At 36.6% G+C, this 15,860-nt stretch overlaps 1 long non-coding RNA gene across 2 annotated transcripts in view; it reads left to right on the top strand.

Moving 5' to 3' along the window:
- Positions 1-9,567: 9,567 nt before the first annotated feature.
- Positions 9,568-15,860, top strand: part of LOC118176962 — a 27,646-nt gene continuing 21,353 nt past the window's right edge. For both annotated transcript variants that reach the window (XR_004755611.1, XR_004755613.1), the window contains exon 1: positions 9,568-9,947. This is a non-coding gene — a long non-coding RNA (uncharacterized LOC118176962). The remainder of the gene's footprint in view (positions 9,948-15,860) is intronic.

Genomic DNA, 15,860 nt, shown 5'->3' with positions numbered 1-15,860 from the left:
AACTGGGGGAAGTGTCTTACTCACCAGAGTGCCATGCAGCCTATGTGCCCTTGCTGCTAACAAAACTGATGGCATTCTTGGATGCATTAGGCAAAGTATCACCAGCAGGCCAAGAGAGTTCCCCTACTTCCCCTCTACTCAGTACTGGTGAGGCCACACCTGGAGTACTGGAACCAGTTCTGGGCCCCCCAGAACACAAGAGACATGGACATACTGTAAACAGTCCAGTGGAGGGCCACGGAGTTGATCAAGGGACTGGAGCACCTCTCCTGTGAGGAGAAGCTGAGAGAGCTGGGACTGTTCAGCCTGGAGAAGAGGAGGTTCAGGAGTCTTATCAATGTCTATAAATATGTTAATAAAAGGTGCAAAGAAGACAGAGCCATGCTACTTTCAGTGGTGCCCAGTGCCAGGACAAGAGGTAATGGGCACAAACTAGAACACAGAGGTTTTTATCTAAACACTAAGAAGCACTTCTTTACTGTGCAGGTGACAGAGCACTGGAACAGTAGAACCTCCTTCCTTGGAGACCTTCAAAAAGGCATGGTCCTGGGCAACCTGCTTTAAGCGTCCCTGCTTCAGCAGGGGGATTGGAGCAGATGAACCTCAAAGGCCTCTTCCAACCTTAACCATTCTGTGATTCAGTTTTCCATAGTGACTGTTACAAAATCACATAGACTTCTCGAAGCATGACACTGTCTTTAGGAAGATGAAGCTATCTGGAGTTTACTAGTGTTATTTTAGTTGCTTTGGGGATTGATTTAATATTCTCAGGGGTACTTGGTAGGAGAAGATGGGTTGAACACTTTGAAATTACTAGGATTCAGAAGGATTTTAAGCTTTTTCTCCACAACCTGATGAACTAGAAACCCATTTCAGTTTGCAAACACTTGTTCTTGCATATTCCTTTGAGTTGGGATACTGTGGCTTTATGGAAATCATTAAATGTTGCAGAATTGTTTTAAAATCTGATCTGATGTACTGACATTATCATGAGATTAAAAAGCTTATTTTGTAAACAGTTTTAAAAATCTTTACAACATGATTAGCAGCACAGATTTTAATGCACTGTTACTGACTCTGGTTGAAGGAATATAGAGAAACAAATGAATAAAATACCATGACAGAACCAGCAACACTCAGACTTAAGATGTATTTCTGACCCATCGGGTACAGTGTTTGATCTTTGTGGTTTAGTCACCTCTTTATTTTATTTTCTGGCCTAGTAGGATGGATAATGCTGGGAAAGAGAGACATGTACCATCTTTTCTACATTACGCCATGAAAAGAAAATTAACTCAGGAACCCTTCTTTCTTACTTCCCAGATATGTGATTTCTCCCCCCCTCCCCCCCCCTCCCCCCCATTATCTGTCAAAGCAAATATGAGAAAATCATGAATTAAACTGATATCATGCAGTTTAGCCTTTTCTAAATTTATTTGCTCAAAGTTTCAGTGAAGGGAAAATGAAATAAGACCTATTAAAGCTGGAATAATACAACACCTAGAATCTCTTTGACATCCCTTGAATTTTATGTAATGATAGTGGTTCATAAAAAGAAGGAGGAAGCTTGTTTTCTTCTTTGGCTTTAAAATCCCCAGTTCTCCAAAGCCTTAGACTGGCTATATTTCAATTTGCATAGAAGAGGCTACTATGGTAACCCTCTGTGTTGCTAGGGTAACCATTTAATAATTAGTTCCTTTAAAAGTAATTCACCTTTAATAGAGTTAAAGATTACACACAACACTTCCAAAAGGTGTGAACTTTGTGGGAAAGAGTCATGCTACTGTTTATAGCAAGTAAGAAATACACCTTTTTTCTCCTTTAAAAAGGAAGCACAATTATTCCTTTTGTAAAGACCCAAGCTGTCCATCCATATATATTTATACAACTGGGATCCCATCTCCACTCTCTAATGTTTTTGTTGTTTGGCAAAGATGTACTAAATATTATAAAATTTCAACAGAACTGCACCAATTTAGACCTTTCTCAAATCAGTGTCTTCATATCTCTATGGTGTTCTGCTTTAGCAAAAAAATGCATGCAGGACAACTCTGTTCTTCCACCATCTTCAGTAAGAAGGGATGAAGTTTATTACCAGCAACAGTAGATAATAGACCTTACATTGGACCACGTACCTCAGGTCAGAGAAGGCCTCAGGATGGCTGGGCAGGGCCATGAGGACAGGGGCAGCTCAGTGGGGCTCATGGCTACACAGGGCTGTAAGGAGCTGAAGACCAGCCCTACTGCAGCAGGATCTGACTGCCCAGTGGGCTGAAATGGCATCCTGGGCCATGGGCAAATGGAGGAGATGGTTGGTTGGTTGGGCCTGGCCCTCAGGGCCCAGGCACTTTGAACCAGGCACTTGAAGCTGCTTTGAACTTCAGGAAAAATTGCTTTCAGGTCTAGGCCACAAGGCTCAGATGACAATTCCATAAATGACAATTCAACAGCTGTAAAATATGAATCTGAATGCACACTTGCTGCCTAATTTACCTTCTAGGAATACAGCTTTTAGAGACATTCTCTGCTTGCCTCACTGCTCAGTGGGGTTTGGAATTTAAGGGTGAGAAAGCCCTACCACCGATGACATTTTTGCTTCTAATCACCCCAGTTTAGTTTTATACCCCTGCAAGCTGAAATGGTCCCCAAATGCACCAATCTATCCTTGCTGTAACATGAGGCTGACACAATTAATCTAACAGTTTTTTTTTTTTTTTTTTTTTTTTTTTTTTTTTTTTTTTAATGCATGTAGTTATTATTAAAGACATCCCTTTGAAATGTGACCAGAAAAATAATAAGGATGCATAAATTTTCTAATCACTGCCAATTTGTCTGGCTTTTCATCTCGAAATATTGGGTGACATCTGATAAAGAACCCTCCCCCCAACCCCAGCACTTCTTTTGAAGCAGAACCGACGAATCTGTCTGATTCTAGGAGCTATAAAAGCAAAGCAGATGGCACACTTATCACCTAGAAAACCAACTGCACAACCTTGTCCTTTAGAAGTGTCTCTAGTGAGGAGGGAACTTGCTAATGACAGCAATTAGCATCATGGAAATACCAGGAAGGCTAGAACCTTGCAGACAACGTTTCTGATAAGCTCAGGGATTGATGCTTTTGAATCCATCCAGACAGGTAGAAACCATTAGTGTCTAACGTTAATTCATCACAACTAATCAGCTCCTATGGGTTTTTAGTTTGGTGTAACACTACACTGTAAGTAAATGACTCTTCTTAAATCAAGGAGAAAAGTGGAAATCTTTGTCTTCTGCAGGAGTACCAGAGCCTCCTTTTTTCATTTATTACTTTCTGCTGTACGGACATTCAACATCAAGCTGTCTTGTATACATTGTGTTTTAGTGAAAGTCACTGCTTCTCCTCTAAATAGAAAGGGAGAAATGGTCCAAAATTTAGTTGAATGAACCTTGTGCATAGAAACTAATTTCAATACGCTTTTACCTGTGATGTTATTCTGTATTTGCAAGACTCCTTGAGAAAGTTGCAATGATAGGAACAGAAGTGCCTGGTTAGAGCAGGACAGGGCTTTCAAGGAACTACAGTGTGCAGAAGACTAATTTGGAATTGCCATTGCAGCAGCATACATAAACTGAGCACTCTTCCTAATCTTGATTTATTAAAATTAGTTGCAAATGTTGCATCTTCTAAATTAGTTTTCTTAATAACTGAGTTGCATTACAAGTACATTCTTTCTTGGTACAGCTCACGAAAATATTTTGGTCACAACACCAGTAAGCTGACTTTTTCCTGAAGTTGAGGAACTCTACCAATTCCTTAATGAAACACATCCCTTTTTTCTTTAGCACATATCTACTAGTGCTTTCCCCCTAGTAGATTATGGGGAAAGTAGTGAGATTAAGTCTTGTATTTTGCCTTGGTAACTCTCAGTGGGAGAAATCCAGAAAAATCATAATTCTAAAGATTCTATAGAATTCCTAGTAGTTTGAGTGGTGAAGGCTCCCAAAATCTTAAAGAAGTATAACAGTTCACTAATGTCATTTTCCATTTAAAACTGAATAAAATTTGATCTCTATGCATCTTTACACAGGTTAAAAACTCTACAACACTCACTAGGAAAAATATTTGTCAAATAAAGCTGCCATAATTCAGGTAAATCTGTTTTAAGTTCAACTACATTTATTCTCTGAATCTTCGTGTTAGAATTTTCATCTACAAATCATTTTTGTTAATTTAGAGTCATTACAGGCTCATTTTAACCTGAAGAGTGTGGTGCTTATTTTATTAAGGTGGATGCTTTACAATTGCATCGTTCATTATTATTAAAAGTGGAACTAAGGGAAAATGAATGCCTGGAAACAATGATCATATATATACATACACAAATATATATACACATGCCTGTTTTTCTATTTCTGTTGAGTGGTTCAGGTCTTGGGCTAGGTCAACAACCTGTGGCTAAATTAAAGCTCTTTCCGTGACAGAAATTAATCAGTACCTATGATGACTCTGGGACTACCTAGGGCCTAGACAGATAACCTGGGAACTGTGACTGAGCTCTTTGATCCCTCTCAGTGCTTTCTCCAGTCAGAAAAGCGGTACATTAACAAGGCAGTGTCTGGCATCTCACACAGTCACATTTGTTCAGAAGATCAATAAAAGACCCCTGTTCACAGGGAAGTCTATCTGTTACCTTTTATAAGCCCTGAATTCACTTAGCAAACCACAAAGAACAAGAATACAATAGAAATTCATTTACTTTGATCACAGCCAGATCTTGACATTTAGTTTCTACTGTAAGGACAATAATTCTGAACAGTTCGATGTTTTTCCCCTCCTGAGCTATAACACTAAAAAGCCAGTGCTAGTAAGTACTGGAATAAAAATAATTTTAACTCAAAAGATATGAAAATCTAGCAATGTTCCAAGACATAAGCCATGTTAGTGAAGCTTTGGTCTACCAGTTATTTTGAATGTCTCTTAAGTGTGGTTTTCCACCAATCTAGTAAATAAATGCACCTTTAAAAATTGCCACTGGCTATAGCATGACAGTAAAGAAACCTGAAGTTCTCAAATTGCTTACATTCAGTCAGTAAACAAATAGTTTGTAAATCAAGACTACTGTAATAGTCAGAAATTCAAAGCAGCATGAGAGAAGAGTGTGCCAAAGTTCTCCCCTTGAAACTTTAATGGTCTTACATGAATAGAAATATGTATTTCTGATAAAATAACATTCATTGACTTTTTTCCTTTATCTTCTTCAGTATAATTCTGGTGCCTTGAAAACAAAACATTTTCAGAATAAGAATATTCTGCCCGTGGCAGAGAGTTGGAACTAGATGATCTTTAAGGTCTCTTCCAACCCATGTCATTCTATCATTCTTTCAAGACACTTTTTTTTTTTTTTTTTAAAGGATACTCTTTCAGAACATATGACACTTTCCTTGTGGTCTTTGGAATTGTTTTCTTTATGTGTTGTTGATCTTTCTTGTAAAAAACATCTTATGAACAATAGAGTAATAATGTAATTGTAAAGTCTTCTGGCATTCTTGGGCTTCTATTTTACTGGGATTTGTTATTTTGCAACCTCACACATTTCTGATGTTAGTTTTATTAACGACAATAGGAATCTAAAAAGCAAGCATCACTCAGGAATATTGTGTTCACCATTTGAGATTGCTCACAACTCTCAGTAAGTACATCTTCAACAGGAAAACAGCTCTCTCAAAGCTGCTCACAAGGATTTCAGAGCAGCTATCAGTGTAGAGAACCTCAGACATTGCCTTCCCCAGCTATGATTACATCTCTCTCCAGACTTGAGAGTAGACTAGACAGCCTAATTTCTATTTTACAGTAGTTTACTCCCCAAAACTGTGTACTTCCCCACAGTTTCAGTTTAGATCACGACATTTCTTCTGGTTGAATTTACTGTAGAGCTGAGCTCTTGCAATCCCTCCACATCCCTCTCCCTCTTGCAAGGTCTGCAAGACCTTTCATGATCAAGCTCCATGTCACTTCTCTCATAGGTTCCCCAAATCCCACAAGGCAGTAACTCAGTAACTACATCTGCTTTTTTTTTTTTTTTTTTTTTTTTTTTTTTTTTTTTTTCCTGTTCATCTGCCTATGTATTCCTCCAATATATACTGCACTTTTTTTATTGTCTCCCATGTGCTTGAGTTCAGGATGACAGTCTCTCTGCTGTGTACAGTCTACATACCTTTTATTTTCTCTCTTCAGAATTTCCAGTCATATACCTAAAATATACCTAAAAATCTTTTTGACATGCTTCTCACCAGGAACCTTTTCACACCCAAACACCCTGTACTGCCAAACAAGCCTAAACTTGTAACTTATGCTGAAGTTTTGAGCTCTGTTGTAGCTGGTTAAGTCTCTTGCAGCTGAAGAAATTAAGCTTTTGTATATTAACCCTATTGTGTCTGGCCAATAGTAATGGAAATCACTGATCTAAATAGCAGTAAATGTAACTTGCTCATATATAAGTAATATAAATGTCTCAACAGTTTAAATTCTTGTCTGTTTTCCATTTCTTTGTATAGTTTCTTTCTGATTTCTCTCTCCACTCAATAACACAATAAAATTCCCTGAGATTAAAATTCTACTATAGAATTTAGAAGTTGCCATACTGAGACCATCAAGAAGGTCAATGAGGTGTCAAGTGCCTGAGAATTGTGACTGTGGTCTCACTTTACTTGTCATGGAGGATAAGACTTTGGGATTTTATTAGCATAGACCATGGAAATCTTATATAGCACAAAGAACTGTAAATCTCACAAATCCTTACAGCAGCTTTATTTAAGGCACGTATTGGTGATGAGTTTCAAGTTCATAAAGTAAATACTTTGTCCTTCATGAACTGCACAGTTCTTAGCCCATCAAGTTTTCAACTACGTAGTATCAGACTGTTTTTGAAGAATACTATAAATCTTATACTGTGCTTGCCCCAAATACCTGCTGCACTTACAGCTCATGTTTCTGCTTTGACCCGAAAAAACATCTGGCAGAAACTGGTAGTCAGCAGTTTAAGAAATAGATAACATTGAAAAATGGATCAGCTAACAGTTTGGACAAAATTTACCTAATAATAGAAGTAAATGTAAGACTGTAGTGTGCTACCAGGCCTTTGATGAGATCTTAGTGATATGCTGCCGAATCAACTGCATTTAAGTTTTGGCTGAGAACAAGAAAAAATGTACAGTGTGCTCAGGATTTTTCTGCATCCAAGCATTTAATCCTGAACAAGAGATAATGAAAGTATTGACGACTAGGACAACTTTTGTTTCAAAACTCATTTTATGGAATTGGCTTATCAGGATTTGGAAATTTTCCCTCTAAACTTTTTACAGAGTTTCATTATGCATTTATTTTTGTCAGAATTTAAGCCATAAAGTTATATGAATCATGAGTCTCAAACATATTTTTTCTAAGTTGCTCACAATGCAGTAAATGGAATTTACTCCACTGTTTATTAAACTTAGAAAATCTCTCCATATAAGTGTCTGAGTCCACCAATTCAGGATGCATCCATACTAATACCCTACTTCTAAGTTCAAGCTGTTATTCAAGCTAAAAAACCTCTGTTGACCACACGTGTTACCTCAGATTTTGGCTTTAGTCCAGAACAAGGCAAATGGCAGCCCTAGCAGAAATATTTGTGCTTAAAGAGAGGCTGGCTTTTGCAGAAATTTTGCCTTCTACAAGCAGCATTGAAGAGGTGTCATGAACAGATTGGTGCTAGGAGCCAGAGCCCACATATGAATACAGGTGCCAAGGATGCACAGAGTGTATGTGTATACAGAGTGTGGACAAACAATTCTCTGAAGTGAGGGCACCTCAGAGAAGCAATGAGAAAGACAAACATTTATGACAAAACATAGCTTATTTGTCCTTAATTCCTAAAAGCCTAAAGGATGATAAGATTTCTGTATGATAACCTGCTTTTAATGGACATCATGACTGTATATTTAAACAGGAGAATAACTGACACCTTGAATAACTTACTGCAACAAGTTCCTTAAGAGGCAAAGTGAAGCTTCCAATAGATACAGCAGCATACCTTAAATATTTTGTGGCTAATGGACCCAAAGGAATAAAGACATGCCCTGTTCCTCATTCTCTTGAGGAAACTAGCAGGAGGAGACTGAAAGGGCTCAGGCCTTGAAAGATCAGTGAAAAAAAATTCTCAATGGTGGAGCAACTTTTATGGTTAGTCCTTGCACACAATGAGTTTTATAGTTTCTCAGGAACCTGTTCAATGAGATTTCCCCACTTTTTTTTTTTTTTTTTTTTTTTTTTTTTTTTTTTTTTTTTTTTTTTTCTCTCCCTACTATCACTGTCCTGCCAGGAACAGAACTGATGTTATGTTGTACTGTTCGGATTTTTGCAAGACATGTAATTCCCCAGGACATTTATTTATGAAGAAAATGGGCTGTGGAATGATAACATAGAATTTGAATTCTCATGGTCACTGAGGCCACGGGAGATGATACAATTCCCTTTACTATTCCTACCTGCCGCGCACACTCATCATTCCTCTCTTGGGAAATGTCTAGACTTTTAGAGAATCTTATGAGCATTTATGGGTCAGAAGATTCCCTTGAATAACCATGAGAATTAGTGAAACCTGGGTTAGGAGGTTTGGCAGAATTGCATGGGACTTACACATGCAATGTCAGAATTCTTGAGATTTGTTTTGCTTTGTTTTGTTTTTCCTAAAGTGTAAAAAGGAAATGACTAATTAGCAATCATTGTATCACCTTAAGTTTGAAGTGTGATTGTGGTTGAAAAAGTGCAACCATTTCCTTTCTTACTCAGTGATTTTCCTTCCTGTATGATTTTAGTCCTATGTACCTATTTTGCAGACTAAAATAAGCTTTTAGCATTATTTACTGCTTAGTCCTGCTGAGCCAGCACGCCCCCAGGGGATTGAGCTGCACTCTATTAGGGCTCCCACGTAAGCAGCAACATGAATAAGTGAGTTTGAATCACATAATCTTTTCTACTGAGGGTGTTCGTGACTCTCTTGGTGAGAACCTACTTGCCTTTTCAGTCCCAGATCAAGCTTGCAGGTTTAGCAGTTAGGGATACTATTCTTTAAGCAGAGGTTAATTTACCACATTCAGTTTAATGGAAATGTCTGGGGAAAAATTAGTGAATAATTTATATTTGCATTAACTGTAAACAAACAAAATCAACGTAACCTCTTGGAGATAGTTCTAGTACAGTTTTGATTAAATGTTATTTGAGAATTGCAGATGATAATTAAACTTGAAATAAGCTTAATATAATTCAAAGAATATCAGTTTTGTTTAGCCTGGTGAGATACTCCTATACCCTTTCTACTCATGCATCTTTAGCCAAATCTACAGTTTGCTCCCCTCTGGTGTAAATATTAAGAACAAATCTGCATCTGGAGATCCACAGACTACATTAGAAACTGTGTCATAAGAAAATATACACTGAAGAGGCTAATTGAATGACTACTTTAAAAAATGAAGGGGAAAAAGAGATGGGAAGACATTGAACTATAAAAAGGTGGGAAAATATGATGCCTGGAGGAAGAAGAGCATTCAAATCTGAGAAGAATGAGTGTTGTGAACAGTTTCTTTTTCTATTTCTGTTTACTATCTTGTTACATTAGAGAGAGAAGTAATTAAATCAACATAATTTCCAGATGTGTTGAGCTACCTCACCTCAAGATCAAGTCCTGAAGTCAGAACTGAATGAGATCAACTAAGGAAAGCATCAGAGGTTGACAGAAAACATTTTGTCTTGCATCCCGTAGTTTTAGTTAGACATATATGGAATTATAACCCCAAGTCTACCTTAACTCCATTTCCTGGTAAATCTTATTTTTTTATTTAACAGGAAGAAAGGACTACTGAAAGAAATAGGAAGCCAAAAGAGATCACTGAAGAAAATAAATCTTCCAGCATAAGAAAATATAAAGCAGGTAAGAGAAGGAAGGTGAGAAGGCAATAGAAAAAAACGAAATAAAATTAAATTTCATAAATAAGGGCATAAATGTTTTTTGTCTTTTGAAGGAGCATTCAACAATATGTGACATTGCATATAATCAATTCCAAGCAGGATATAAAACACTTTAGAAAGGGTGACAACTAATTTTCTAAGTGACTCGTCTTTGATGATCTCTTTTATTCAGTTTATTGTTACAGTAGATATTCTGTTGCTGCACTGAACTTTATGGATCAGTTATAGCCAAAACTGCATTGTTTTCCATGAGAAGGGATTCACTTCCTTTTATTTTTGCATGCTCTTTGTTCTTCTATTATGAAAATGAGCTTTGCTACTTCATGTATTTTCCAATTCAGTTACTGCATTGCTAAAATGTTGTTTCTGGCTTGTTTGTTTCTTTTTTATTCCCTGAATTCACCACATTAGTTGTTTAATTAATAAATTTAAAGAGTAAAAATTGACCAAGTTCTTTTGTCCCTATTATTCTGAACCTTCAATTTCCTGTTTGCAGAATCATTTCCCAGATATAAATTCTTGGTATCGAACAAGAACAAGATGTCTTTGTTACACTGAACTGTCTAATAATAATAATAGAATTTAATAATATTTTATTGGCTTGCTTTCAAAAGGTTCAGAGCTTCAATAATGCCATGGCCTCATGTTCCACCGCATCTTCTTGTGTTGCTCAGCCTCCAGCAATTCTGCGTCACTGTGGTCATCCTTGCTGTGTTTGTGTAGATACTGTGGAGACAGCTTTCTCGCAACCAGAGTGAAAAGACAGGGAGAGATTTTCTTGCCCCAGTAAGTGGTCTTTGTCAGGATTCAAAATGTCTTACCAGAGTTGAAGGAACTTTTCTGCTTGTGAAAGGAAGAGAGGAGTAGAGAAGAGGAGAAGCCAACTGGGCACCCTCAGCCTAGGGCATTCATAAGATCACAGAATCACAGAACGGTTGGAAGGGACTTAAAGATCATCTACTTCCAACCATCCTGACTGATATAGGCAGGGACACCTTCCACTAGACCAAGTTGCCCATTCAACCTAGCCTCAAACAACTCCAGGGATGGGGCATCCACAATGTCTCTGGACAACCTTTCCCAGTGCCTTGCAACCCTCATAGTTAAAAATTTCTTCCTTCTGCCTTTCTGTCCTGTCCTGTCATTGAAATGTACCAAGTTGCTTGATTTTTTTTGTAGTCCCCACAAAAGCAGATCACCTACTTCCTCTTGGCAAAATATATTCTATCGGAAATAGCCTTCAAGGAATAAGACATTAAGGAAAGTATCTGAAGGAGCTTAAGTATGGCTCACTCTCTTAAAATAGAGAAGGTATATAATCCTTCTCTTGCTCCTGAATAATATTGAATTACTGCCATACATAGTGGTTTTTACCGAGCTTTTGCCACAAAAATATCTTACATGCATGGGACTTCTGCAAAAGATATCACAGCACTGACTTATAAAAACTACCATGTGTCAAGACATTATTTCATCTGCCTGGTGTATTTTATTCATGTAGATTTAGGAATTTTTACAGAAACCAGTTAAACACTGGGGACAATTTGAAACCACTGGAATTAAATTTGTAATTCCTGTGCTGTTCTGTAATGAGATATTAAGGCAGATCTATCCCTTGATAAGGAAAAAGGTATTTTCTGAAGTGAATCCCAACCTAATTTTCAGATGAGAACAAAACTTATATTGTAAAATGTCGGGAAAGGGAGTTGGAAAAAGAATCTTAAAATCAAATTGAATGTTACTAAATGAATACAGAAAATTCATATAAAGTTTTGATAACATTAAAATGTGGTTTTATAGTATAAGAACAATAGCTATTTTTAAGCTAATCTTTATAGTTTATTGGTTCTCATATAAACACTGGAAGTACATTATTTTTCTTAGAACTTTTCTGAAGCTTATGATGAGAGATTTGATAAATACTTGAGCAATACAGATTTGTTTGCAACATGTATGTAACAGTCTCTAAATCAATGGATTTAAAGCTGTTCACACGACCTGTGGACTAGGCATTATTCATTTAACTGATTTTCATCTAAATGAAAGGCTGGTGGAGCAAAGTAGCCTGGGAATCTCTCTCAAGAAGTATGTCAGAAGTGCCTCCTCCTGCTTCACCTCTTGTCCTCCTTCACAGCACATATTATCTTACCATACTGAGAGATTTTTCTTTTTTTGGCTTTTCGTGGAAGAGCACTGAAATAATTAATTAGACAATGATAGCAATGCCTTTTTAAGCCTGAAACCATTTTATCGGTGTATTATTTTGACTCAGAGGCCAAGTAAAAAAAAAAAAAAAAAAATTTAGAAACGTAACAGCCACAAAAATTATTTCATTCCATAATTATCTGCTGAGGACAATAACTTGATAAAATTACCCAGATGAAGGTTTTAACAAGATAAATTGGACTTTCAGACTTAGAACGTAATCTTACAGATATGTTTACAGGGGTTGATAACAGTTTTTTTGTCCAAAGTATCTCATAGCATGTCTGAGAGAATGACCAGACTAGTTCTCTTTTTGTCTACTAAAAACATGCACAACAATTCTTCTTGTATATTTGGAGAGACTAACTTTGTTAGTATAATTGCAATATAACAACAACTGACTTCCATAACAGCCTCTGAAAAACCCTGGGTTGCTGGATCTTTCTCGGTTTGTAAAAGCATTGCAACATATTGGCAATTTCAGTTGCAAAGATCCCAAGGCTGAGAAAAAAACAGTGTTCAACTATAGCTGGAATCCATTCTGTCCCCCTTCTGCTTTATCTTCTGTAATTGCTGAAAGGTTCGTGTGAGAAGAAAGGTCTTGATCTGAACTCTGAGTGTAGCTGGGGTTTCCATTCATTCTAACACCTCTGGCAAGGATAGTCCCAAATCCAGGACCTTCAGGCAATTTCAGAAGGAATATGGTATTCTTGACTGTTGTACCATCTCAGCTAAAAAAGACCAGCAATTAATTTAATAAGCTTTTTACTCTTTTGGCGACAAAGATGAAGAACTATCAGAAGAAGGGTGAGATCAAGATGTAATTTAGCTCAATGTCTCTGCTCAGCCTTGTTCAGGCTTAATTTCCTCTGGCTGCTTACTTGTCATGAGGAAACAGCAAAAATCTCCTAAATCACATGTAAAGTATTGAAAACACACTCATGGAAGCCAGTGTTCCATTTTACTGTCACTGCACACTGCTATTAGTGTCTTTAGCTACACCTCTGAACAACTTTTCATATCTGGCTAACAAAATATCCAATATATTTTAGTTATATAAGTTGTTGTATGGCACAGTGTAGTATTACAGAACTGTGGAAAAAGTTCAGGGTTCTTGTAGGATAAAGGGTGCACACAAATATTGAAGTTTATTCTAGCAAAAATCATTGCCAAACAAACAACTTGTTCCCCATGCTGAAAAGGTCACTGGCAAATGAAATGTTCCTTAAAGGATTATGTAATTCCTCATATGGGTTTTAATACCAATTTAGTGAGTGCTGCCTCCAGGTTCACAGAGCTTTAGATTAGATTTTCAAGTTAGTAATGGATAGAGATCTATGTCACTTCTGCAGTCAGAAACTGCTTGAAGTAGCAAGCAGGAAAGCATCATGAAATGAATACAGTGGGCATTTATCTTCACAGAACCCGTTCTTTCAGCATAGCATATCAAAAAGCATTACATTCAGATTGTCCCCATCATGCAACATAATCAATATGGAATTGACCTTTTGCATTCCTTGGATAGTTGCAGTGTTCTACAGCATTAAAACAAATAAATAGATGCTCTCAAAATATGGTAGATGGCTGCTCTCTGTCCCTTCTGTAAATAAAAAAAAAAAAAAAAAAAAAAAAGGGAATTTTTTATTTAACACTTTTAACACTTTGACTTCTATCTCTTTGTAAAGCGTAGAAGAACAAAGATTGCACATCTTACATAAGAGACCAGTCTGCTTCATTCAGAAGTGTAGAATTCAGCTTGTGTTTTGAGTCTCATGTAATACACAGAAGAATTTGTGTCTCAAATTAGAACTGGTTGCATTTTAAATCAATATCTATGTAAGCAGAAAAAAAATGTTTTGAAGTTATATTTTTAACTAAAAGTATTTAAAAAGTCATTTACAGAACTCCTTATAAAGATTCTATGATTAAGACTTTATGAATGAAACTTTAGAATTTAAATGAGTATGATATGAACCTCATTAAGGTAAATAACCTGTCACCTGTGAAGGAAGATCTGTTAATTCTAAATTAAATTTGTGCTACACAACAAAAGATTACTTAGCATCCAAAGCAACAAAGCAAAACAAAACAAAATGCAGCTTTTCTCTTAAGACACTTTATTTTTGCAACTGATTTTCTTGTGTACTTAGAATCAGTTTTGTATATATAACACAGAGTTTTTGTACTCTGCTGTGCTTTCTCCATTCTGTGCTATGTTCTGCATTCTCAAATTTCAGAAGAGTTTTACAATATAATATTTTACCATCTTCTTTGCTACTCACTATTGCTTCTGTGTTCCCAGATGTCTGAATTGAGTTAATTTTTATTTTTCTTAAGTGACTGAAAGAAATTCTTCCCTTTTTATAGTATCTATCTCTTATCCTTTTCTTGCAAATGCAAGTTTAGCCCTTCAGCATTCTAACGTCTCCTTAAATTCCTTTCATTCAGTAAATTCCCTCTGACACTTGAGGCCTTTCTCTCTGCTTCCCTGTCCTTTGATTACTTATGTGCTTGAAAAGTATCTAATTAGATATGTTAAATATAAGACATAATAATCTCTTCATTCTTTAGGATTTTCTTTCCCAAAACTTCCTTCCTCCTAATTTCTTTTAGTAGTTATCACCTAGTCACATCTCTATGCTTTCTTCCATCCCAGGGTCTGTGATTCCAGGAGCTGGGACTGCACAGTTTGGTATACCAGCAGTATATCTGCTGTAGACTATGAATATTTCTACTTCACTGAGCATTTTCATTCTCTGTGTTGCCCCACAACACAGATTGGAACTCACAGCTCAAATTTTGACTTTGAAAACCTGTTTAAGCATTGATCTGGTTACGAAAAATTCGGAATGCCCACTGCTATAGTGGGCTTCAAAGTCACTCCCAGTGTGGTTGAGAGCTTGGTGCTGTAACAGATGGCGTCCAGATAACAAATACATAAATATTGCCTTTGTAGGCATAAATCTCATTAGCAGCTGCTGGGTTCTGAGTTCGTTAGGAATTCAGAGAGGCATGTGACTACAGACTTCAAAAATCCCACTTTGTATTTTCAGTTTTCAAACCCTAGAACTGCAGGTAAAGCTTGCAGAATGCCATGTAACTTATGATTGTAAATGCTGTTAATATTCAATGCTTTCAGTCTTGAAGATTGCTATAACAATACATATTTGTATATCTTTCTCCTGTTGGTTGTAGTGCTTCTTGTTTTCTTGATTAAGAGGGGAAAGCTTACTGAAGAGAGCAGTACCAAATGGTCGTATAATGATCCTAATGCTGTTTAAAGGTTCCTTCAGACACAAATCTGAGCCCTAATTCACTAGTTATCAGCCTCTGCTAAAAGGCAAATCAAGAGGGTTTTTCATACTAACTGTAAGTAAAGCAAAATTTAAGGTAAGGTTGAAACTACTGAGGGAACATGTCTTTTATTAACTGTGGGGCCTGATGGCACTTTTTCTAGGCCTTGGAGCTTTGAATTGAAAGGAATCCAAATTTCTCTTCAGTCTAATTCTCCCATTATTTTTTGTGCAGCTGGATGCACTGAAAATATTCTATTACTTGTGAGAAAATGTGTTTGCTATTTGTGTAGTCCTTGTGATTTTAGAATACAAGTGAGTTATAAACACTATTTTATTTTATTTTATTTTATTTTATTTTATTTTATTTTATTTTA

This window comes from Oxyura jamaicensis, chromosome 1 (assembly GCF_011077185.1).
Source record: "Oxyura jamaicensis isolate SHBP4307 breed ruddy duck chromosome 1, BPBGC_Ojam_1.0, whole genome shotgun sequence".
Classification (NCBI taxonomy): Eukaryota; Metazoa; Chordata; class Aves; order Anseriformes; family Anatidae; genus Oxyura; species Oxyura jamaicensis.
The sequence above is the reverse complement of the archived record's forward strand: the minus strand, read 5'-3'. Positions and strand labels throughout refer to the sequence as shown.